Source organism: Ciconia boyciana, chromosome 1 (assembly GCF_034638445.1).
Source record: "Ciconia boyciana chromosome 1, ASM3463844v1, whole genome shotgun sequence".
Lineage (NCBI taxonomy): Eukaryota > Metazoa > Chordata > Aves > Ciconiiformes > Ciconiidae > Ciconia > Ciconia boyciana.
In genome coordinates, this window is record NC_132934.1 from 74,355,050 (window position 1) to 74,381,396 (window position 26,347).

At 41.4% G+C, this 26,347-nt stretch overlaps 1 protein-coding gene across 20 annotated transcripts in view; it reads left to right on the plus strand.

Annotated features, from left to right (window-relative positions):
• Positions 1 to 26,347, plus strand: part of SOX5 (SRY-box transcription factor 5) — a 721,637-nt gene that overhangs the window by 233,453 nt on the left and 461,837 nt on the right. The window lies entirely within an intron of this gene.

Here is a 26,347-nt window from a genome sequence, read left to right on the forward strand (position 1 = left end):
ACAAGCACCTCCTTTTGGTAGCATGGTTTTTATCTTGTTATTGTGGACTTTAGGAAGAATATGGACTTTAGGTTGAACATGTCAAATGCTGTTGTGTGTGATGAGTTTGTCCGAGGGTTAGGCTTCACCTAGCTTGACCAGGTTGCTATCATAGTCATGTATTCTGGTATAATTCGTGCCTTTGCAAGGCGAGGGCAATTGCTACCACATCAGGATTAGAAATGCAGCCACAGTGACAGGTAACACATATGTCCAGTTTTCATGGGTGGAAATGAGGAAAAGGTGTGGAAGGCAATAGAGAGCCAGGGCCAGTGTAACTGAGGATTTAGGGCCAACTCTCAGATGAAACCCTGGGACAGCCTTCTCGATTTCAGTAGGATTTTTGTCCACATGCAGAGGGCTATTCCACTGTTCTTGTGGGGACAAAATTTCTAATTAAGTTTGAATGCAGGATTATATGATTGACTGATAATGTTCTGGTGTAAATCAGTGCTTTTCTGCTTTGTAGTGAGGCCTTAGACACGCATGTGAGATGACAGTCTAAGTCATGGTATTTTAAAATTATTGATTCAGATATGAAAGTTTTATGATTCACTTTTCTCTTTCTAACTGCCAGAAGTCAGTTGTGACTCTTCTAAGTAAGCTTATCAAAGAAGAAATCACTAATTTACCAGCCAGTGCTTAATAATCAAGGAAGTGAAACTTCTACTTTAGAGAAAAAAAAAAAATCCTTTGCTGAGTTGCTGAATGATTTTTAAATAATAAAAGCTTACCATGTATTGGGCAACTGATTTCTTTTTTTACTATTATTATTTTTTAAGACTTACATTCTGAGAGGGGTCACTAGCCTTTGAGAATTGAGCCACTTGGTTGACAAATCTGTCCTCTAAATTGAACAGCATTAATTAGAACTTTATGCTGCAGATTCTTACTCTTTAATGTGGGTGGTGGTATCAACAAAAAAGTCTAATGAATTTGATTGAAGATGATTTTAAAAGGTCTGCCACCTGTAGATAAAAATGTGCATTACTACACATGGTAATTATCAAGACTGAAGGCCGTGACATGATCCATTGACCTTTTGAAATCAAAACACTTACTGTAAAGAAAAAAGGCACCGATTTCTCCATCTATGTTAATATAGGACATGTCTGTATATTCAACTATATCAATACACTGTAATATATCTAGGGGGAAAAAAAAGATACTTTGGATTATGTTAGATTCAAGTTTCCTGTCTTCTCCTCTACAGGCTTGTAAAGCTCTTGCTATTTTTGTATGTGTTGAGGGATCTTTTTTTGGTCTAATGAAACAGATTGCTAAAAATATTCAGGTGTCTGAGACAGCAGCAAAACATCTCTGAGCCACCCTACAAAAATAAACTAGTTTTGTGTGTGCAGGATGAAAAAGAAAGTGTACAGGAACAGATTTCAGCTTCAGGCTTTCTATAGGGGCATTTGTGGTAAGAGAGGGGAGCAATAACCCAGCAACTATCATTGTAAAAATTATGAAAAGCACTTTGATGGTCCTTTTTAAAGTCAGTTCACCAAACAGGGGCCAAAGCAAAAGCCTGAAAGGCAACTCGTAGTTTGCCATTTACAACCTCAGCCCCTTGCTGCTATTTGCAGTTGAGAACGAGTGCTTCTGCATGCAGTAATCGTGAGAAAAACTAAAGGGAAATAAAGGATGCGAATGAAAGATTTTCTGTTTTCATATGAGTACTTGGAACACCAAGCAAGCGAAGAAGCAGCAATTTTAGCTAAGCTAATGCAATACAAGACCACTGCACCCAAACTGTCTCAGCAGAACTTCCTGCATAATTAGATTGTAAATCTTCTCAACTGAGGAAGTTTTGCCCAGGGTCAGATTGTCTAAGTAATAATCCATTCTACATAAATTAGAAGATTTGAACTGCTGGGATACATTATTACATTAGTTTTGTTTTTTATTCCTAATATAACTAAGGAGAACAAATGCAACAATTCTCTTTCTTTTCTTCTTTTTAATTATGTTATGTCTCTTCAGCTTTCCATTACCTCAGAAGGCCTTTCCTGTAGGTTTTTGGATTTTTCCTAAGCAATGATGATAAAGTTGCCATCTAGGCAAATTAATAATTTTTTAATATACTTTAGAAAGTGATACCACAGAATCCTTTGGCCACCGGATTCTGTGATATCACTTCCTCAGTGAAGCATTTAGTCAGAGATGGTGCTGCTCTTTTTGTGCTGTAGTTTTTGTGATGCTGAAGTTTTGTCTCCCACTATGACCCCCTTGTTCTGCAAAGAATAGAGTTGCCATCTTCAGGGTAAGAATTAATGGATGAAAATTTACTAATAACTAGTTTACAGCAAGCAGGCTTCCAAGTTTTTAATTCAATTATTTTCTTTGAGAAAAAGAAGATTGTGGGTACCTGACATGCATATACAACTATATGTAAAAGTGACAGGGGTAAATCCTGAAGTCATTACTCAGGCAAAAATCGCCATTTAAATTTCAGTGTTTGATCTGCTTGAAGGAAGCAAAGTTTGCAGTGTAGCACAGATTAATTTGTATGGACTTGTCAGTGGTTTGTTTGGTGTTTTTTTTGTGGGTGTTTTTTGTTGTTGTTGTTGTTGTTCTACATTTGACTTTCACTATGAAGTGGAGGAGCAGCCAACTTTTCAGGAGAGGCTTGTGGACTTACAGCTTTTGGGCTGGACTCTCGGGGTGTCTGTGCATACTCCGCCAATGCTAAAAACCAGAGAGAGGAGATGTGGAGGGGCTTGTGGAAGTGCTCGCGATGCTGCGGGCTCCCCGTTCCTGGGGCTACTTTGGGCATGCACCAACTCCACAGTCTCCGTAAGATGCATGTGTTAGAGATCTAGCTGTGCACAGCAGTAGTAACTGGTGGCAGGATTGCAAAACCGACTTGATCTACCTCTGTGATGGGTTGTCATCTTGTTGTTGTTGTTGTTGTTGTATGTGCAAGCGTTGAGAAAAATGCAATAGGAGGAAGAGGTTGGCTTCTGTCGTTAATGATGTTTTTAAATATCTGCCTGTTCTTACTGAAAACTCATATGTAATATTGTGCTAATTTTTTTTGAAAGAGAAGAAGGAAACTATCTGGGATGGGGGAGGTACTGAACTCCCTATTTCCCATCTACTTCCTGTGATCAAGGGTAGAAAAATTAAAAAGCGGAAAAGATAATTCTGTATTTTCAAATACAGGGTTATTTTGATTACCTGATGCTGGTTCTGTGAGCTCAGCTGTGTGGTGAGTCTGTAGTCAGCCTGCTCGGCAGAGCACTGGCAGCTGAAGGCAAAGCATAAGTTATGGTGGAAACAGCAAGTGCTCTCAAAGGTCCTGGAAACAGGGGTACTCCCAGACTCAGAGATGTGTGGTCACCCTTCTCTCAACTGCTATGCAAGGAGCAGACTTCAAGAGACTTTTTCATTTTTCTCTATTGCTGTGAGACACGAGTGGATGTGAAAAAGGAATAACACTTTAGAAGACATGAAGAAAAAACTGAAGATCTGTGAAAGCCCTTTGAAACTGGTATTTTGGGGAAACACCAAAGCATTCAGGTGCCCTTGGAAACATACACGAGCATTGGAAGTGAGGAGATAAAACATTATTTTTTACTTCCACTTCAAATCCAAACTTGCTTTCATTACTACCATTATAATCCTTATAAAATTACTTTTATGTATTAAAAATTCTCATTATTATTATTTAACAGCAAGTAGCTATGCCTTTTCTCAGGAACTTCAGATATAAAGAAAATCAGACATCAGACCTCAAGACTACTTTTGAGGCAGAAATAATCCAACCATTATTTCTGGTGTAAAAGGTTTGTGAATAGCATCATTTGCCTAGAAGCTGTTTTCCAACCTAATAACTCCCGGAATAATGACCTAAAACTGTTTCCAAGAGGATTAGGGCCCATATAACTATTAGGAAGTATAAGTTTTTGAAAAAGCTTCTTTCTGATTGGCAGAGAGGTGAGTTCTGATTTAGGTTAGAGCTGCTTGCTTAGGAGAATCGGTTTCAATCTCTCTGAAGTCAAAAGTGTTGAAGTAATCCTCTGGAGAAGGATTGTCTGAGGGTTTTTTTTCCTTTCTTTATATATATAATATATATGTGTATATGTAGATATTACTTATTGCTATAATAACCTCAAAGATGGTCATTTAACTGGGTTTTTAATCCATTTGGGAGGGAGTTTTTAATCTTCTGCTTTAGTTTGCCTTGGGCAAAACCCGTTCAAAATGGGCTGAGATTGCAGCTGAATGCTTAGCTTGTTGGTTAATCATCACTTGAACACTCTTCACTGGAGAGACTGCGGAACAGAGAATTTACTATCTGTAATGATATTGGTGTGTTTTTAAGGTTGTGCACATGTTGTATGTGCTTTACTCGTGTTAATTGCTTTTTTAGCTACTGTGATCTGTAAAGGGGAGGGAGGAGAAAACGTGGGCTCAGGATGACTCAGGAATATCCGCTGTACAGGGGTCAAGCATTAAGGGTTAGAGGAATGCATGGGTTTGCAGCTGAATCTGTTTGATAAAGAGCTGCTCGCCGAGTTGCACTTTTAAATTGGCAAAACTTCCCAACCGTGCATCAAAATACTGGTGACAGAAGTTCACTGCAGAAAGCACGTGAATTCACACTGAAATGGCTGTTAACCTCCTATTGTTTTTCACCTTCTTAAAATAACTGGAGCTAATGCCGTAGCTTCTGGCCGAATCCCAGAAATGTCTCAGCAGATCACACTGAAGACCTGAAATCATCAGTGAGTTCAGCCAGCTTTATCCTAGGGTGCCTTCACTGACAGTAATCAGGATTGGTTTACATCTGTCCCAAGAGCATACTCATGTAAGAAGGTGAAATAAACACCTGGCATTAGCAAAGTAAAATAGAATTATTTGGTTTATTTACCTGAGGAACTAGCATCGCTGGCCATTCAGAAATATGTAGTAATATGCATATACTATATTAAATCTGGCCTTCAGATAAGTTTGGCCTTGTGTGCAATTTAAAAGTGGTCTAGCAGACCTTCTCACTAATAAGGTAACAGTAAGATATGGCTGCCAACTGAGTTGTTATAAAAGACAGGGCCAGTTTTGTGGGACACTGAAATCCATCTTTAAAAAATGCAGAAGGGGTTTAATCAGTGATGGTACTTAACATGCAGCTGAACTTGACCCTGTTTTGAAAAAAATCACTCTAATTTTTGCATTGGTTGACTGTAGTCACAATAGAGAAAGGCAAAGAAATGTTTGCTGATCAGATATATGGCCAAATTCTTATTTCTGATGCAGGACGCACACTGCCAAAAATCTGATGCATATGCTTATGAAAGATTTTTCTGGTTCTATATGTACTATAAATATATTCCACATGGCTTTATACAAAGCTCTCTGTTATTTCAGTAAATCACAAGTCACTAAGCTAGATCCAAAGAAGGTGAAGCTCTGCATAAAATTCTTTAACTTTTTGTGACTTTGAAACCCTGTTTTAGAATATATTTGCTTCATTAATTTGTGGCTTTGATGGTCTCAGTTGGGCAAGCATTGAAAACGTAGACAAAATTTAATAGAAAAAAAATTTTCACAAAGTTCTCTTGTTGCAGGTAGACTAGCAGATAGGGAGAAGAAATTTCCTTTTTGTTTTCAGTATTCTAGGTTTCAATTTTAAACCAGGGCTATATAGTTTTATTTAAAATAAATTGTTTAAGGAATTCTGTTCCTGAAGATGTTATTTGATGTGACCAGGTTTGGCAAAACTGCTTGCTTAGTATGAATACGAGTCTTTCCCAGGATTTTAGAGGAAAAAAAATCTGTTCTCCCTGCACTCCCAGCATGGGACTGAGGGTGTGATTGCACAGTATTGTCTTCCCAAGCCCCTATGCAGGTCTGTCTGGGGGCCCGGGAGCTCCTCAGGGTGTCCCCAAGCAGCACTAAAATGAAGTCTGGCTATTGCCTAGCTGGTTTCCCTTCTTGATTTGAGAACTCTGAATTCTAGCATTATAACTAAAAAGATGAAAAAAGTGAGTGGATTAGTTGCAGAGGAATAGAGTTTGGTAAACCTAAGCGGTAAATGAAGAATAGAACTGCAGAGATTTTTCCTGTTGCAGCAACAGGTTGCTCTAGTTCCTCCCCATTTCTTTTAACCCTAACCACCATGTAGTCAGGTACTAGAGTAAAATGAAGTTAAGAGAGTGAACACTTAAGAGAGTTAAGAGAAGTTAAGAGAGTGAACACTCCCCCCCCCTCCCCCCCCCCCGCCTCAACAGCAGCTTGATGTTTCCAATGGAAAGTGCAGTTTTGTTGTCAAGATTGGTGATACAAATACAATATCGTCCCACTTGGTTGCTTTGCCCCTTCCCTTGCTCATAGACTCAGAATTATGCCTTCTTACTGTACCTTTTCCACATACATGAGCTTTTATGCTTTCTAGCATTGCAAATCTGGGAGAGTAGACAGAGTCCTGCTCCCTGCCATGCACTGTCTGCGCAGCCGCCAAGTAAATGCCAAGCGTCAGGCAGATTGTGGTTGTTGCTTATACCTGTGTAACAGCGGTGGAGATTACTGGGTTTGGGAACTGGAGAATTTTGGGACAGCTGTAGTGCATAATATGGTTAGGGGAAGCGTATCGGGGGGGGGGTGTGGGGTGGTGGTGTCTCATGTGGAGGACTAGCATGGGGGCAGTGATAGCGAAGGTGGGCTTTGGGGTCTCGCACCGGGTTCTCAGCAACCCCAGTCCAGAACAAGTGCTCTGCATCCCTTTGCTCAGGTAAGGGGGGGAAAGCGAGTGTCAAAGAATACTGACATCCCGCAGCTGCTTTTCGGTGAGCCACCGTAAACTTAGAAGTAAAACTTGACAATAATTTCTTAAACAGCCCAGTGTTTTGTGCCTTCCTCTTCAGAGTAGGGTACGTAAGACGAGGACAATGTCTTGACTGACAGCTGGGGAGTGCTGAGTCCCCACCCTTGGAAAATTAGGCCTCCTTGCAGCATCCCCCAAACTAAACCACCTGAAGCCTCCGGCTGCTCCTGAGACATCGGATGGGAGCCCTCATAAGGAAAAGGGAAAGGGGGATCCAGCAACTGGAACCTGTGAGATGGGAGAGCCAACGGCTTCCGATTTCTGGACCTTTGAAAGGGTTAATGCCGAGGTGCTCTATTGTATTAATGATGGTTGTCTCTTCGCAGAGCCCGTTGGGCTCTTTCAGGGGCCTCTCAAAACAATGAGTGCACTGAGGCTGTTCTGTCTAATTACTCCAAGACAGGGATGCTAAAGAGGAATTAATGACAGTTGACAAGTGCAATTAATAATTATAGCAAAGCTGGGAGTCATGCAGCAGGCAGATGACAATAACAGGGTAACTGTACATGACAGCTTTCATCCGTTCCTCCTCCACCCCCCTGCTTCTTCTTTCTTTTACCCTTTAATGTGAGCTGCTGCATGCAGCTGGGCCGCACCGCTTGCTCGGAAGGAGAAGGCGCTGAGATCTGGTCACTTTAGGTTTGGCCAGTTTCTAACCCACCCCCTCCCTCAGTCCCTCCCTCCTAAAAAGATAATAAAATAAAATAAAAAAATAAAAAAATTACCAACAGCACGAACTTAGCAGCACAGGCTTCTGTTAGCTTTCATGGTCAGGTGTTGACAAGACTACTTAAAATTCATGTTGGGTGATTGGAAGGAGAAGGGGACAGGGAAAGGCAGCAGCAAGCTGGAGTTGAAGTGGGATTTCCATATCAAAGGCCAGGCCTTTGGCTCTGAATGGTAATTAAAGTACCCAGATTTCATCTCCTTGGTCAGCTCATGAAAAGGAAAAAAAAATTAGAGGATTTTTTCACTCCCTTTAGACTACAGTACAGCAAGCAGTAAATTAAATGAAAGTTGAGCTAAAAGGTGCCTAACGCTTCAATCTTTTGCATCTAATAGAATCTATGATGTTTTTAAAGCATTTATTCAGTTCACATCTTCATCTTGCTGTGATTATAAAGGATATCATGTCTGCTTACATTTATTGGGCACACATCTTGGCCTTCCCAGGATTGTAAAAGGATTTCACTTTGCATTATGTTGCTGTTGTGTTACGGCCTTTTGGTTTAAAAAAAAAAAGGGAGGGGTGAGACTGTGAAAAGGAAGAAAAAAGGCACATTTCTGTGTAATTTCTAGCTGGTCATTGTAGGAACCACTAACAGTGAGAACCAAATAAATGCAAATTTAATGAGGCATGGGGAACTAGTAATGAGATACAACAGCCCCTCACCTTGAGGTTGCTCGTTCAAACCTAGACCATGGCACTGTTGAAAGTGGCCACAAACCAGCAGTCACATGGCAGTAAATGTGCAATGTTTTGTCACCTTGGTCCAGTTCCTACTGGACACACAGTGATGAAACGAAAGCCCTGCTTGCATTTGCTGGTAGTCCCTCTTCAGGGACAAGGACTGTGTGCTCTCTGGATTTCCTGCCCTTGGCGTGGGTCATGTTCAAGTCAGAGTTACACTGTAATGTGCGGTGTCTTGCCCCAGGCTCCTCCTTGGCTGTCCTGGTTCCAGGTCTCCTGTAGATGTGCTGAGGTCTCCAGTCTCTGGAGCTATTGGTCTGGCCTTTTGCTGACAGTGGCTGAACACCCAAAGCATGAGGGTTTCACCAATATTATTGGTGTCCTGTTGTGCCCTTCAGTTTCTCTTTAGATCTGAGCTGGCCAAGCAATTTCTCAACACCTTGGGCTCCTGCCTCTGGGTTTGCACCTCAGTAAATCCACAGTTGCACTCTCTTTGGCTGAATGCCCTGAGGCAAAAAGCAGTTTAGCTCTTTTCAATTCTGCTCCTTAGCTAGGGAAGACTGAAATCTTAAATCTGAGAGCCACACCTGTATAACTAAAGGTGACCAGGCTTGGGTCTCATTTACCTTGGGGCTGAGCTGGAACCTGCTACAGGTCACAGATTATCTCTCCTGACCCCACTGGATGCTGGATCAGTTCCTTGAGCTGAAACCCTGAAGTCTAGATGTTTTGGTGCGTTTTCCTGTAGTTACATCTCCGCTATAGCAAAGGTATGCCTTGTGACATAACCGTTTTGGTATGAGACATTATAGATGTGGGCAGTGCTGGTGGTATTCTGTTTGTATGAGTACAGCTGCTGTGGTGGAAGGGTTAAGAAGAGCTCCTTGAAACAAAACATGGAATAGTTAGGATCAAAATTTAAAAAGAGAGGGAGGGGGGAAAAAGGCTAATTTTTGTTGCTGTAACAAATAACAAGAACTTAGAAATGAGCCAAACTAAATGCTTACTGAACACAAAACCAGTCTGAACTTCAGAGGTTTTCAAATCTAGACTTGTATTTGAAATGTTGAGGTTATTTTTCTTCTTCACCTTGTCTTTCTTTCTTTCTCTTCCTTTCTTGCTCTCTTCCTTCTCTCTTCCTCTCTAAGGCGCTCTCTCCTTTTTTCCCCCTCAGCTCAAGTGCATCATTTTCTGCTATTGTGTTTAAAAAACTCTGCTGCAGGGGCTCTGAAATGAATAAAAATGTAATCCTCAATGTGCCCATTGTGCACTCTCATTTGTTTTTGCTGTATTGATTTATCAGCAGAGGGAAATTACTCGCTAGAAGAGAGGATGCCAGTCAGAATGACATTTATTTCATAGTACAAGGAGGCTCTCCAGCGTGTTTCCATGTAACCCAGATATTGGAGCTGTAAAAGGGCTTGTAACAAGGTTTAGTGCTGAGATTAGATCGTGTGGAGCACCTTGCTTTCATAACAACAGGCACTTGGCTGGAGCCAAGGCCTCAGGTTATGGTCAACTTTTTTTTTTTTTAATTCCTTTTTCCTTAACGTAGAGTATTTGGCTTGCACCCCAAAATATTTCTCTGTTCAAAACTCAACCAGGCAAACTTGTGAAATCTCATTTGGTTCTTATCAGGGTCTTGAGCTTTCATGTCACTGAGTTAAAAAGAGAAAAAAGATAAAATATTTACTTGTTAATCTTTTTAGCTTTGTGCTTCCTTGCATTTCTAGTGAAATAATCCCATGATTTTAATTCACCAAAGCAAATCTTTTCCTCCAGTGATGACAAGCTACACTTGCTCAAGGCTAACAATTACCTGTAAAAACGAAGTGTATTCTTTACCCAAAACCTGTAATAGGTATATGCGCATTGCATATAAACGTGGGATTCAGGAGGCTGAATCCTGGCCCTAGGGTTCGTGTTTGGCTGCTGTTGCTGGATAGTTTGCACTGAGGGCTTTGCTGTGCTGACTGGTGTCCGGTGTCTGTCGAGCTCCGCAGCCCCTTTTCAACAGCATCCAAGGTTGGGTGGTTCAAAGGAAGATCCCCAAACCCCAGAATTGGCCTTCCTCCACAGTGCTTCTCTTTAGCAGATGGATGTTGGCTTATTCTCTGCAGCATTTTATGTACCTTTGGAAATGTCCTGTTAGGAGGTATTCTTAAAACTCTTGACATATTTATGGCTATTTAAGAACCTGCGCCTGGAAATAACCTTCTGGATTGTCAAGCTCTTCCTCCTAGCATGCATATTGATAGCATATAACCTTCATTAATTTCCTGTGATTTCATTTATTATCACAGGTATGAAGTTGCTGCTAATTTCTGTACATCTATAGTTATCCTTCGTTGACTTACATGGTCATGAGCTTCAGTGTCATCATATAGCAGGGAGCTTTGGGGGTGAAACCTGCCCCATAAGCTGAGGACCGCTACTGCCCTGTGCAGGAGCACAAGTGCTGGCAGGGAGCTCACCACTCCTGACCATTGCTGGAACATGGGGAAATAGGCAGTAGGAGGTATGGGAAGTTATGTCTGTGTTGAAGATTGCTTGATGCTTTCCGTCCTAAAACTCTCTTTTCAGCTGTTTATATCTTTGCCAAATGATTTCAGCTTTGGCTGATATTTTCCATTTTGGGTGTTTGCCTCAGACATTTAAAAAAAAATAAATTTAAAGGAATTTTTCAGCCAAAATGGCTCAGCTGTCCTCAAGCTGAGAGAAAAAATAAGTTGTTTTGCTTTTATTAAAAATATTCTTCCCACTGTCTCGATGGAAAGCTCAGCTCCCAAGTTACAAGCTTCTGAAATGCTAAATTTCTTGTATCCAGTAGTAACTTTCTTGAGTGATAAAATTAACCAGGTTTAACTAACCTGTGTAGTTCTTTGCTAGACTGCGAACCCACTGGCTCACATGTCTCTGTTGCTGCCTTTGTCTTGGGGTGGTGGCTGGGGAGTAATGGTTAGGGTGAACTTAACTAGAACTAGTTAGCCCATCTGCGTACATCACTCTTTCTGTTTTAAACAGAGGATAATGCTGTTGCTGCAACTGTATCCAGCTGAGCTATAGCTCAGCCTGCATCTGAGCCACAGAGTTAGCTGAGGGTCTTGCTAGCTAAGCTTGACCTAAACTGAACTGTTCCTTTGTAGTCTAGATGAGATGTGTTATTTTCCTCCTAAAGTTCAGGTCAGAAATACAGAGAGAGCAAAAGGGAAAGAGTAGTACTGAACTGTGGAAGAGAAATAAAATTGAATAAGTGCCTGGCAGAAGCAGAGGACAACACTTGCTTTTGGTAAAGTTGGGAGCATGCATACAAATAGGTATGATGGAAATTGTCCCAGCAATGGGAGCGTGGCTCTTCCCTGCGGTGACGGGCACCTGTTATTTGCTCCAGACATCCCCTTCTGTGGGCAGGCGTTGAACCTTTCAGGAGAGAAGAAATTGGAGATTTACTTTTTCTGCCTTAACTGAGGTAGCAAATGGCCAGTGTGAGGAAATAGGAATGCTTGTTTGGGGAGTAAGAAATGGAGTTTGTGAATATGTGGACCTGAGGAAAGGAGGTCTCAGCACACCAAAGACTATGAGGAAGATGTGAGGTGGGTTGAAGTAGCCAGAAAATCATCTGGGCAGCCATGCAGGCCTGCATTCTTGAAGTCTGATATTGTTTAGGAATTACCTGTTTTGTCAATACATTGACTGATGGGAAGATTGTTTTTGTTTTGGTTTTTTTCTTTGGTGTCTGCATACCAAACCAGCTATATTTAGAATGAAATACGGATTCTGATAACAGGAAGATAAATAGAAAAAACTAAGTTTAAATGGTGGTGTTATCTTAAAATAAATGCTTCAGTAACATACAGTCTAAAGCTATTTAAGCATATGGAAATGTATGTAAAATCAATATACTACTATGTCATTTTTTGCGTCAGAATCAGCGTGTGTCTGTGCTGACAAAATGGCATGCATTACCTTTCCCCATCTGTTCAAAGCACATTTAGTAGTGCCTTGAAAAGCTTTTGCAAGTCATGACATAAATACACAACTGGATGGTGCAGTATAGATAGAGCAGCAATCTAGTGAAGCCTCCTTTAAAGGGAAATTATTTTAATCCTTTTCAGGCAAAAAATTAATTTTCAACAACAAAAAAATTGGTTTAGTATAAAAGTGTAGTAGCATTTACCAGTCATATCCATGCTAAACATTTCTCCCTACCACTATATCAGAAAATAGCTTCCAACGTGGATAAAATCCAAAATCAATTAGTTCAGTTTAAGTTATTTCAAATTTCATTGTTTGTTAGTTTTTAAAGAACATCTTCCAGATTGTCTCTAAACTTTACATGAAAATTAATTTAGTTAGAAGTTTCTTCCCACTTGCATATTCCAGCCTAGAGGAGCTGAAGATTTGCAGAGAACACCAGTAAAAATAGTACCATTAATTCCCACACAGTAGTACCTGAGTAGTTCTTCAAATGTCCCTTTCTTTGTAATTATTGACTTTTTATTGGCTTTTTAGCAGAGCTTCTTGTACTATGATATGTAGCAAAACCACACCACTCTCCCTTACCTGATGAGTGTTACTTGTCCATCCACATAACTTTATTGATGATTCTACATTCATATAAAAATTTTCTTTTAAGAAGTGTATTTTGCTCATAGATATGCAGAAGGCTGAGAGGTAGCTCACTGTCTATATGCTATCCTAAAATATAGGACTCTCCTTACATGCCCCAGGTGATTGCCATTTCTAGGACAGAGTAGTCTCAATCTTCTAGGCAACCTGCAGGACCACACAATTTTGAGCTTCTTATCTATGGTTTCCTCCTCCTCTGTGTAACCTGATTATAATTCCATCCATCAACTCATCATTTTCCTCTAGCAAAGCTCCTGGTAAATCTTTATGTACAACAGCTGGTGGTATGCAATCGTCATGCCCATCTACATAATCAAAAGGAATTGTAGATAGGCAGAAGTGAATGCCTGAAGTGAGAGATGGTCAGAGTTTAAAATGACCATTCATTTGTGGATCGTTTTTTTGTTTGTTTGATAGACTGTAAGGCTGTAGCAGTTTTGTGGAGCAAAAACCTCAGGTACTAGATAAATGCTTGTGGAATGACTGTTCCTGTTTCTGTGGCACCTGGTGAAGGACTAGGAGAAAATAATAGAAGCATGAACAACTAAATTATTTTGGAAGGTTTGTCTTTAAAACCACAGTGTCATTTGAGAACCTCCAAATTATGAACAGAGTTGGAGGCCAAAGGGAATGGCAGGAGTGTGTGTCTAATCCGGTTCCTCCTACAGCAGTGGCCTTAGAATAGACCTCACTAATTTTCTGCATCAAAACTAATGAAATTAAAAGTTTTATAGAGGTGCACATTGGTAATAGCTATTATTGTGACTTTTATCTTCTTATTCTTTGCTTATTATAATGTTGTTATATTTGGAAAGTATGTGGAATGAGTGCCAAAAGCAATGGAAAGACCTTCCTTTTGAAGCAAAATCAGAACCATTAGTTGGAAAGTCTTGCACTGTGATGTTTGTTCATCTCTTCACCATTGCTGAATTTTGCTTTCACTTGCAAGTGTGAACCATCAGATTAGATGCTTCCAAGGGCTCATTCACTGTGAGGTTTTGCAGGTGATTTCAGTTTAATGCAACCAGATAATTGTAGCCCTGGGGCTTGGCTAGGTTATAAAGCTGCTAATCCAGACAATATTATCCGATCACATGTTGTGCTTATATGAGAGACCTCTGCCTTTAATAGTCTCTCCCCGTGCTTGTAAGTGGGTTTTTGTGGTGTGTGGTTTTTTTTTTTTTTTTAGTTTCAGCAGCCCTATAAAAATGAGACACAGGCTAAGATTAAGATCCTGAACAAGTCACTGGAGTTATGCAGTACTCTATTATAAGTACTCCATACATAAAATACACATACATCATATATCAGTTGTTTCATGATGCTAATGTGTATGTTCACCTCCACGTTTGAGAGGGTAAGGTGGTGGGCACTGACAACTCTGAAAACTGAACTCTGTATTTAGCTCTAGGCCCACATGTAGCTGAAGCAAATGTATGGCAATGTTTTATAAGCAGTATTGTCAAGCAGTCAGAAAACAGATATTTTTGTTAAAGAAGTGTATTTGTATATTTGTCAAAACAGAAACTTTTCATGGCAATATGCTAGTTTGAGAGAAGCTTTTTGGGGGAGAGAAAGGAGGGTGAAATTGTGTGTCAGCCTGAAATATGGACCTCTCTTATTTGGCAATGTTGTTTGCTCACCTCTAATGAAGTTTTCATTATTTAGTTTCAAGAGGGACAGTTCTTGTAAGTTTGTCATCCAGCTCTTTGAAATGTAAGAGGTTGATACGGGTCATATAAAACCTTAGATGAAAGCTCAGGCCTATCGCTATCTGTGCTATGGGAAAATAAAGCACACTGTCCTGATATTGGTACCTTTATAGCATTGCTTTGGCGCAAGATATAAAGTGGAAGGAGGGGCTGACTTCTAAACCAGCCAGCAAAACGTGCTCCTTAGGTTTAGGTGAAATGCTGTGGCTGGAATAAATAATTTGGAAACTGGGAGGAGTATTGGTAAGACTTGCATCATAGTAATTTGGCCTGTTACAGATGGAAAGAGATCTCTATACTTCTACTTTTATAAAGTGGGATTGCTTCTGATTACTCCTTTGCATGCCGCTCATTTCTCGAGCAAACGTGTAGCCTGGCTGTGCAGGTCCGTATGCTGAGAAACGAGGCAGAGTCCTCAGCTTCTTGGAGGACGTCATGGGGCTGAGGAGCATGCCCTTAAGAATAGGAGTGCTGGGCTTTTCCCTGGAAAAGTTGGTTGTACCATTATTCTCTTCTGTGTTGTATTAGTATTACTAGATATTACATACTTATATAGCTAATTTCGACTCTTTATCAACAAGTGTTTGTAGGAGACAAACTATCAGAGTAAAAGGAATTGATCAGGATTAATCCGTTTACACTTGTCCTGCTTCAGAAAAAGAAAAATAACAGCCAACTAGAGCTGCACCTCTCGCTTGAGCTTGCTCTGGTGCTCGTTTGACCATGCTCTGAGCTGAGTCAACTTGCTGAACTTTAGCCCTTGACCTAGTGTCAAGCTTGTTCTCCCTCCTCCTACTTCCAGAATAAACTGGAGCATAGAGCGCCTGTTTCAAAATGCACTGTATCGGGATGCTGTTGTCTCAAGAAATCATGATGGCAGCAGAGAGTTACTGGGGTGTAGGAGAAGTCAAGTCACTTGGCTTTTTTGGGCTACTTCCAGGCTTGAACTAACTTCAAGGAAGGAGGAGATATATAAAACTAGAGGGGTTGTGCAGTACTACAGCTTTGGATGTCTGTTTTGATAATTTTTTTAGAGAAGAAGAGAAGACACCCAACAATTTCCTCATAAAATTTCTGTTAAATATATTTCTTTAAAAAATGAATTTAATTTCAGGCAGTTGTGACAAGGTCTATAGAGTTCACTGTGATACAGTCTGGCTCTGATTTTGCAAAGGCTTGGCAAGTTCACGTGTTAGTTTATGCATCTGAATAGTCCCTCTAACTTCAGCAAAACTATCGACGTGTGCAGATTTACAGGCTTGCTGAAGTCTCTGTAAGATGCGAGCCTAACAAATACCACAGATTTTACACGGGGGAACACTAATGTCAAATGTGTAATTAAAAATCTTCAGGACAGGCAAATTTCTGAGCATGTGCAGTATCCTTTTTGTGAACCTCGGGATCTCAGCTGGTTTTGGTGAAAAACATGGAAAGCAATTAGCTTGCATCTTAGAGGCTAATAATAACTGAACCTTTTGGCAGATTTTGTGATGGGATGATTTCCTCACAGTGATACAAGCCAAATGAATTAATAAAACAGATTTTTAAAAATCACTTATTCTAACACAGTCATTTTGCTGTCAGAGGTGCATAAAAGCAAAGAATTTGAAACCTGGGCTCTGCTACTTTGCACTTTGGACCTTTTTGTAAGGATCAATCTCATGTATTTGCACCATGTTAAAGCAATTTTCCCTCTGGAGCTAGAGTCTTGTGTGTTCTGCTTGAGATTTGAACAAATTTTGTAAACTGAGCCCTCTTTATTCTCTCTCTCTTTATAAAATTTGAAGAGATTTCTTCCATTTCAAAAGTAAAGGTTCAAACAGATCTGCCTGGATAAACAAGATGAGCGAGATTTGGTTCTGCGTCGGGCAGCAGGGGGGTGGTGGTGCTTGCTCTTGAAATCAACAATGTCTGTTTTCCCCAAAAAGACAACGGTTGTAAGCAGGTTTACCGCTGACTGCCTTCTTAATGTGCTTCAGCTCTGACCCAAAGTGACCTCCTCGCTGCTGCGCCAACTCGTTCAATCCCTACAATCGCTCGGTCTTTGTGGTCTCTCTGAGCATCACCAGAGATTCAGCAGTGCAACGAGAACGGAGAAAATGGTGCCTGCATACACACAAATGTCACAGTCACCTGCACGGACAAGTCCAGTAGCTTTAAACAAGGGAAACACCAGTTGCTAAAATGTAGGCACGGGAACCCTGTTTGTGAAGAGGAATATGGACACCCCAGTAATACTAATCTGGAGCTGAGGCTTGGTTCCCAGCTTTGCCACAAGCTTTCCCAGCTGACCAAAGGCAAGACGGATCATGTGCGTGTCTAACTGCCAAATGTAAACAGCAGCATTACTTAAAAGGAGAGCAGTGAGGATGGGTGTGCTAGGTGGTAATCCAGCACTTGAGTGCTGCCGTGATGTGGCCCACGTTGGGCCCGAGACACAAATGATAGGGTCATCCCTGCGGTGCTAGCTGGGCATCTGGACCTCACTGGTAGAGGACAATGTAATCACACAGAAGTCGTAACAGCAGTGCTTTCCAAAAAGTGAGAAGCAGTCCCTGGGAGAAGAAGCAAGAGCTGCTGGAAGAGAGAAGAGTGAAAGAGCAAAGAGATGTACTCCTAGATATTTTAGTTGAATTTAATTAGGATTGAGTGATATGTAGGCAACACTGGAGAATGGTGCCTGTTACATGAAAACTCAACTATCAGTCACTGGAATGAGATGCTTCTGGAAAAGAAGACATCACTTTCCCCTTTGAAAGTGTAGCTAGCTTTATAATGTGTCCAAACAGGATATAAAGTTCGCCAACCCTCTGTTCACCTCGCGTCTATTTCCCATCTCTGGAGTTAGCTAGTGTAGGGCAGTGCTGAGACACTAGTTACTGTATCAAAGGACGTTCCCTCACTGTCCCCTACCCTCATCCTATGGTGAGTCAAGCTTGGTGCCCTGCACTGAATGTCAGGAAAGTTTTCTGTGCTTCTCTCTTACGTAGCCAAACATGTCTGATGTGCAATGGGCTTTTTAACTGTTGTTTTGGTCTTGTTAACTGTAAGCCTAGAATGTTTTGTCTCTTTTGTTGAAGTGTGAAACACATGCTGATTCTTCTGAACAGGTAGTCTAGAAACCAAATGTTTATGCCTCTTAGTTATAAAACATATAGTTTTAAAAGTATCGTTTGATCTTACCTTTGAAAAGACTGACACCCCCACCACCATTCTGCTGAGCAACCAGAAAATACTGTAAATGCTTCATCCTCACCTGGGGCTCACGTCCAGCCTTAGGACTCCTTAGCCTCTGTTCCTGTTCCCATTCCCTATCAAAAGCAGTGATGTGCAAAATACAGACTGAAACCATTGCTGCCTAAGGCCACTGTCAAGGCTGAGAATAAATCTGATCAGCTGCACACTTGTATTTTTCAGTGGAGCCTCTGTTTCTTCTGTTCCTTTTCCAAGGGAAACAAAGGAGACAAAATCCCAAGCAAATGTTCATAAAGCACCTACCAGGAGAATTACTCTGTTCCCTTCAGCTTCTCATGCTGCACCCATCGCCACACTCTCTGAGGTCTGGTGGTTTTGTAGGTGGAGCTGTGGAGTCTTAATGTAGGGCTCTCCTTGAACAGTGTGACTTCTCTGTGCCTTTTCCTCTAGGCTTGCAATGGAAATGCAATGCTGCTTTGCATCCTGGGGTTTAGGCTTCATGAAAGTAGCCATCTGACAAAGCTTTTTTAAAATGAAAGGTAAGATGAAGCAAATTATCATTTGACGCTCAAGTCAGTCTCTCAGACATAGGCTTACAATGACAGTTTAGGTGTTTTAGGGTACCCTGTCTTGCATCCAGTTGCCTTTCCAGGAAGGTCCCAGTCTGGTGCCATGCCCTTGTGTCTGAGGGGTAGGCACAGTTTAGCCATAGCTGGATGAAGCTCAGTGAAGTCAGGGGCAGTATTTACCTGTGGAGCAGCTGAAGAAGCTAGCTACTAGTGCCATCATGGCAGTGCAGCACTCTGCCTGGCCCAATTAGCCTTGCTGCGAGGCCAGCCTTATTAGCTCAGAGCGAGTGCTTTGGAAATACAGTGAGGTACGGCTGGGTATCTCCGCAGAGCAATGTGTTTGGCTGTGGGTCTCCACCATGAGATCTCCTCCCTTGATCTGAGGGCACCGGAGGAAGCCCGTTAAACCTGGCCCTTCATTTTCTGATGAGCTGTCGGTGCGGTGCTCGCTGTCACCTCACCTGGGTGTCCCTGTCCTAGTGCTGTCCTTTTCATTTTAGTACTCAGTGCATGTCTTGCCCACAGTGATCTACCCTACCTGAAGCTCTTTTAAAGAATAGTAACAGCCCACATGGAAGCGGGTTCATAGAAGTTAGAGACCAGTATAACCTTTTGCTCCTCTCTGCCTGTCTCTTTCAAGCTGCTGTGAAGAGGGAAGATCTCCTCTCCTCCTTCCCCACTGCCCCAGCTCCTTCTCCTTGCTGCCTGGGAGTAAACAGTAGATGTTACATGTATTAACACCGCGCTCTAACACAATGCTCCTGGGCGTGCTCTGTGTGCAAGTCCCTGGCAGCTGTAAATTAATTAAAAGTAGACAGAAACCCTAGAAAAAAAACAAGTTCCCTTCTCCCTTCCCCCCCGCCCCTCTTTTTCTTTCTCTCTCTGTGGGTAAATAGCTAATTCCTTTGTTCCTTGCTGCACTATTTCATTTCTGCCATCATTGTCCTCATTGTTCTCCGAAACAGGAGGGGTCTGGGCCAGGAGCAGCCAAGGTCTTGGCTAATGACGGGAAGTCTTTAAAGTTTGCGCTGCATTTCATCTTCTCTGTGGGAGTTTTAGGACGCATCCACTGTTTGATCCCCACCGTGCAACTTTGCTTCTAGTTAATTAACAGATCCCCATTACACTCTCTCATCTGCAAGCACATGGGAGGCCTATCAGGAGGTAATTCAAGGCCAATCTGAGTGATGGCAGAAATTAGAGAAAACGGTTGTTTTAGGGTTCTAACATTCAGGCATAAAGCTCTCCCTTTGCAGAGGTGCCCTGTAAATTTGGGCTTGTTTCGTTGTATCATTTTAAGTTTTTAAGTGATCTGCTTTGCAATCAGGTCTCTTCTGGGGGTTCAGTTTTTTTAGGAACTGTAGACAGGAAGGCAGTTTATTTGTTTTGCTGCTGCTTTGCCGTGCTGGCAGCCTGCATGGTGTACGGTTTTGAGGGCCAGTTGAAATGAAACCGCAGTGTTATTAGCAAGATGTTTTCACCTTCCTTTCATTCCCAGCTTCCCCGTTCCCACCAAGCCTATTATACAGGTTACAAGTGTCTTATGGCAACTTTTTTAGTGTCGAGTAAAACCACCACAGGCCTCCCAGCTGCAGAGCTTTGTCAGGCTTTCAGCTAAATACTGCACCTCTCAGGAGTGCAACCTTCTGTCGACTTTGAATGTTTAGAGTTGTCTGATATTTCCCCCCCTTTCCTCTTTCCCTCCCTCTTCCCCACCCTATGAGCAATGACCCCCTTTAACTAATGAATTAGGAACTGCTCCTGCAGTTGCAATTCTCAGTTCAGCACTTGGCAATGAGAATCAAACCAGGGCTATTTAGTGCAGCGTTAAATGGCCCACCACATTAGCCCCCTGGCATGCTAAGCTATTAGGTTGTTTTACTGTTGTTAAAGTTACATTTGTTAGGTGGAGTTGCTGCTCCAACAGAAACTTGGTAATGTGGGAAGAGGCAGACAGCTCAGTGTCTTGTGGATGTATTGTGCAGCTACGAGAGACCAAAGTTTTCCCCTCTCTCCATGAGCCTATTACAGAGGAAAGTTTTTAGCTTTGTTGCAATCGAGCAGTCTCGATTGACCATTACGCTGTGGCAGGGAGTAGTCAAATCATTCGTTGTTGCTCACCTGTTCCTCGGTCAGCTCTCAGCTGGGCTGCGGCAAGGTGGCGTACCCTGGCAGGGAGCCTCCAGCACTTTGGGAGCTCCAGGTAGTATCAAACTTTGCAGGCCGTGTCCTCAGCATCATGGGCTACTGCTGGTACACTCACCTGGTTCTCTGGGCTCCTCGCTGCATCTCAGGGGAAGAGCAGTGTATGGGCTTGTTCTCCATTTGCAGATTTTGGGCTGACACGAGGGCCTCTGAACAACTGTGGCTGCACAGCGTCCCCCCAGAGGCTCCTCTAGCCTGTACCCTGCAGCACAACACAGCCCAAGAAATGGGTCTTTCTCAGAAATGCTCCAAAACTCCCTCGAAACAGGCTGTCACAGAAGAGGGATTCACCATTTTCTGCTACGAGTGAGAAAGGGGTATTATTTTGATCTTGCCATCGGGGCTGTCTTGAAGATCCTGGGCACAGTTCCTGTAGCTGCAGAGGATGCTTATCACACTGGGAGGCGGGATTCACCCCTGGCCATGAACTTAATGTAAAAGTGTAGAAAATGAACTAGAAGGTATATGCACCTTTGGTTCAGTACAGCGTGCTTGACTTAGCAATGCTCATTCTCAGTCTTTGTCTAAAAATAGTATTACTTGTCTGCTTATTTAAGGAGCCTCGTGTCTTATACTCTGAATGAATATCTAAGTAAAGTCTTTAAGTGTGTGTGTATATATATATATATATATATAATTGTGCCATGGGTTAGAGCAACATGCATAGGAAGAAAAAAAAAACCACCAACAAAACCCCAGGAAGGGCAGCAAAGGGAATAATTTAGTATTTGAGCCTCAAATACCAGTTTGAATCCTGACAGGGTCAGCACAGCCTTCTGTGTTCCTGATTTCCCTCCAGGTCACTGAAGGTTTTATGGACAAGAGGTGAAGGAGTGACATCCTTTTGCTCCAGTTAGGCATCTATGTTCTGTGGAGCCAACTGTAGGTGCGGGAACTTGCTCAGCTCACCTGCGGGATGGTTTTCTTTTTTTTTTTTTTTGTTCTTACTCATGTTGCAGCGATTTGCATCCTCTCTTTCCGCAGCAGCAATACTTCTCCATTGCTGGATACAAAGATATTATAAAGCACTGACTGATTCTTTGGGGCGGGAGGGGGAATCGATGCACCGATGCGAAGTGTCATCGTTTTATTTGATTTAAGCATAATGAAATGGGCAGCGCATTCACAGTCAAGGCACCCTGTTGCTGACGTGACTGGGGTAGACAGGGTCCTCAGCTGCTAAGCAGGGATGCTTGGATGTGCCACAGGGTTTCAGAGAGAATCCCCCTGCAAAAGGAAGCGTGTGCCAGTATTGTAGAGTGCTTGTGCCAGCCAGCTTGCAGGGTTGATTTGGCATTTGGCGTATTGGTAGCGGCTGCCAGTGTGTGTGGTAGAAGAGAAGGGAATAGACAAGAAAAACACATAGGAGTTTAAAATAAAAATGTAAAATTATTTGCTTTGTGCCATATGGACTCCAATATTTTGACAAAACTAAGGCCAAAATTAATCATGCTAGGTTAGAGTTTTAGTTCAAAAACATATGTATAACTGTCCCCCTGAGTGTGTATTTGAGTTACCATTTTCATACAGAAAAACCTTAACCTTTTCAGTTTCTTGTTCTCTGCTCCACTACCAATTGCTCCACCTGGATTAACTTTTTCTATTGTGTGAAAGTTTAAATTAGTTTTTGCTTTTTTGATAGTTTCTTAGTTAAATGTCAAAGATACTGTTGATTTGCTCTTTAAAATTTTGTTTGGAGGACTTTATTTTCTTTTTCTTTTCATGGAACTGAATGGATTTTAAAAAAAGTTGTCTTGTGTCCAGGCTGGACTGTTTGGTCAAAGAGAAAGGGGGAAGGGATGAGAGGATGAGAGAGAAGGAGTAACCAGGACCGCTAGTAATGGTTGGAGAACTATTATATGAAAAGTGGAAGTCTGTCACGCCAATCCTGCTTGTCCTGACTCAGATGCTGTCCCCACTGCACTTGTAGCACAGGGATTTTCAAATCTGGGATTTAAGTTTAGAAATACGGTATGTGGCCAATCTGTGGATTTTAATTTATAAAGGAACCATTCTGAATATCTACAGTAATATGACCTTTTGCACAATGTAAACCATCACATTTTTCACTATAATTTTTTTCATCAAGCAGCCAGCATCCTGTTATACCTGAGCAAATTATTCAGGCTTACACTGTGTTAGGTCATTATTGAACAAGCTTGGCTATGCATTGAAGCACAATACTGTTCTGCACTAGTTCCTGTTGTGGGCACTTTGCTTCACCACTAAAAATGCCATGTGGAGTCTAGCTTAATCCACTTCAAAAGCAAAGCTGAACTATACACAGGCACTCCTGAAAAGACATAAGGATAAGTGTGGAGTGGAGCTGTTCTGCATTAGTTTTTCAGGGCTCGTTTGTTATGTACACAAGTCCACAGGATGACATCAAATCATGAAAGATCCATTTTTTTATAGAGTTCAGGTGTGATTGAATCGGGTATTTTTGTTCATCCCACTGTAGAGATATGAGATGGATATGAAATTCAAATATAGATCTCTATCTTTTTAAAGTTTGGAAATGTTCAGAGGCAGGATTTAGGCAATCTTTAATTCATGTGAATGTAAGCAATACTATCACTATCTGAAGACAGTAAATATATCTCTGTGATTGATCTCAAGATTGGCCTATCTATTATCATAAAGCCCCTCCTTTGAGAGCGGGAGGAGGTGGGTGGAAATTTGAAAGAACAAATTTAAGCAACTAGTTTCCTTTCACTTTTAAAACCAAATAGTGAGAGAGGCATAAAAGAACCCCAGTTTGGATGATAACGAAACACTGCTTTGAAGTTTTAACTAAATTGCATTTCTTGTTCTCTGCTGTCGCCTGTAAGACTCAAAGAAATTGGACAAGCAATGATTAGTATATAATAAAGTATGTTCAAATAGCTTATGGTATTATGAAAACAAAAATTCAAAAGGCCAATATACTGACAGTTAAAATTTAAGGGGCAATAGGGGGGAACCTTCACAAAAACAATATGCTGATTGCATGCAGCTACCCTGCTGAGTCAAATCTTAAATAAATTATACATACATAGCTGTACTGGAACTGAGACTGAGAAATGAAGCAGTTTAAAATGTTCCCAGTTCTGTGCTTTAGGCAAAGCCTATATCCTCTCTGTGTCCTTAATGCATCAGACGTTTGGTCTGTTGGTTTGGGTACCCTGCCACAGTAACTGGGCAGTACTGGGTGCTTCAGAGGCCAGTGGAAAAATCCAGCTTTGTGCTAGATCAGATACAGGGAGAAGTGTGGGTGATTAAACAATCTCTCTTGATTCTTTGATAAGGAATCCCTTTCTGTCAACTGCACCCCCCCCATCCCCTCCACCCACTTGTAAGAAATCCTGATGAAGTACTGAAATGTTGCATATTTAGGTAGATTTTTTTTTCTGCAGAAACAAATTTATGCATCCAGAAATTCAGTTTCTAAGCAGCTGAAGTTCTTCAGAAATTTGGGTCAAATCTGGTAAGTAATTTCAGAAAAAAAAAAAGAAAATAAAATTCTGAATATAAAAAATATTCATTTCAATACATATGAAAGAAAGCATTTTGATTTCTTGGGATTTCCAAGAAGACTCAGTAACTATACAGCCTAGTGATAGGGACTGCTCACAGGCACATAGGAGATCCATGTTCTTATCCTGATTCTTCCTAAATTAAAGAAAGATCTTGAATGTAGTTTTTCCTCTTCTCACATTCCATTCTTAGTCTATATATATACATACACTCATGCATACACATTCATGGAGGGACAAATAGAATAATTCTGTAGGTTTGTGAGCAGGCTGATCCCTGTGAAAACAGGTAACTGGGGTCCACTCCCTATGCCAAGGAATAGGTAAATGCTTATGCAGAACTTCAACTGGAAAGACTGATAAGTAGGTCCTGATGTACCACTGGTTAGGGCAGATATTAGGATATGGTGCACACACAGATCCTTGCTCCAAATCATGTTTAATTTAAATTCAGGTCCTCCTGATCTTGGTGAATACTTTAATCCCTAAGACACAATGGTAAGGAGAGTTTGGCAGCAGCATCTTGTTCACAGGATCTACTTTTAAACTGCTGGCAGCACCTTCTTTTGCCCAGCAAAAGTATCCTTAAGCCACAGTTAATTGTGCAACTCCACTGTCAACAGTGGAAGCTAAGGTTTGGACCTAAGCTAGCAGAAATAACTCTGAAACTTTTAATGAACATTAACAGACTTTGCTCAGGTTTTGTGAGTTTCTTGGGATCAAATCACACTTCCTAAACATCAGTCGTCCAAAACCCGCATTAAACAAATGAACAAAGAAAATTTTATATACTGCTCAGCAGGTAATGCAGTTTTGGTGTTTGGCTAACAGAATCAATCAAATTGCTAATTGTAACCCTAGCACAAGAGGGTGTGAGCAAAGCATGCTGCTGCTCTAAGTCTAAGTGTACTGTCATGAAACTTTGCTGTTCTACCAAAATCCCCTTCCAAAGGTTCAGAGTTAAATCACAGTGAATAAGAGCAAAATTTGGCCCTCACTTTTGGCATAGTATTGCTTGCTTGCTATCTTTTTATCGGTTTTATTTGCTAGAATAGATACTATTTGAGATTATTTTAAAAAGTATATTTCAACATTACTTAAACACAAACAGAGGCTAATGTGTCTAGCTTTCAGATAGCTTATTACCATTCGAATACTCTGTAGATAAATTATATTAAAAGAAAAAAAACCACCCTGTTTCAGCTTCTGACTCATTCTAAATGGAGACTTAGCTCTAAGTAATCAAAATTGCTTTGGTTGTGCATAGCAGCATTAAAAGCCTTGTCCACTAATGGAGTGAAGCGGCTCCAGTGAAGCAGCCTTGCCCCCTCATTATGTGATCTTGCAAGTGCTGTTTGTCATCGTCGCTTGCTGGTCTCAATCTAACTGTACTGCTGGTGCAAATTAATGGTAATTCGTTATGACACGCTGTGTCCTTCCAGTGAAACGACAATATGGATCTTGTACCACCTCCGCCCTGCTCTCCTTTCCTCCCCACACCTCCCAGATCCTTTTCCCACCTCAAGATATCACCCCTGACTTACTCTTCCAACTCCTTCCGACTAACTGGTGTGTCAGGGTGTATTGTGGCTTGACTGATGGGTAGCACCCTGTGCTCTTCTGCTGACACATTATAGAGACATGTGTCAAACAAAAGGCAGCGCCTTCTGGTGGCTCAGGCAGTCTCAGTGCTGATGGAGGACTTGTACTTCAGGGAAAAGCTGTCCATGCACATGGGTATGATCATCCACCACCTTCTGCAGCTGAAGGAACCCTACCGACAGCATGCTCCAGCAAGCAGGGAAGATCAGTGGGTAACGCTTTAAAATCAAAGTTAGCTAATATATGTGGAGTTTTGGTGGGTGACTACTGTACTTAAACACTATTGGTTATTATTAATTTATTACATTTTTACTTCCATCCTGACTGCAAGAAACAGCCTTAAGAAAGGAAGCATTAGTTGGGGGCTCAGAACTCAAGAAATCCATGCCTTGCTTTTCCCCAGAGTTCTTTGTCACTTTGAGACAGACACTTATGCTCCCTTTAATAATAATCTCTACTTCTCATCTTTTGGTTATGCTGCTCTTTTAAATTACAAACTGTATTGTGAGGGCTGTCTCTTGCTTTGTGTGTATAGAGAGGTTCCTACAAGGGAGCCCTGATTTCAGCTGGGGCTTCTGTCCTAGATTCTCAGCTGGTGGAAGTTGGCCGAGTGCCACTGAAGTCATTAAGTATATGTGAAA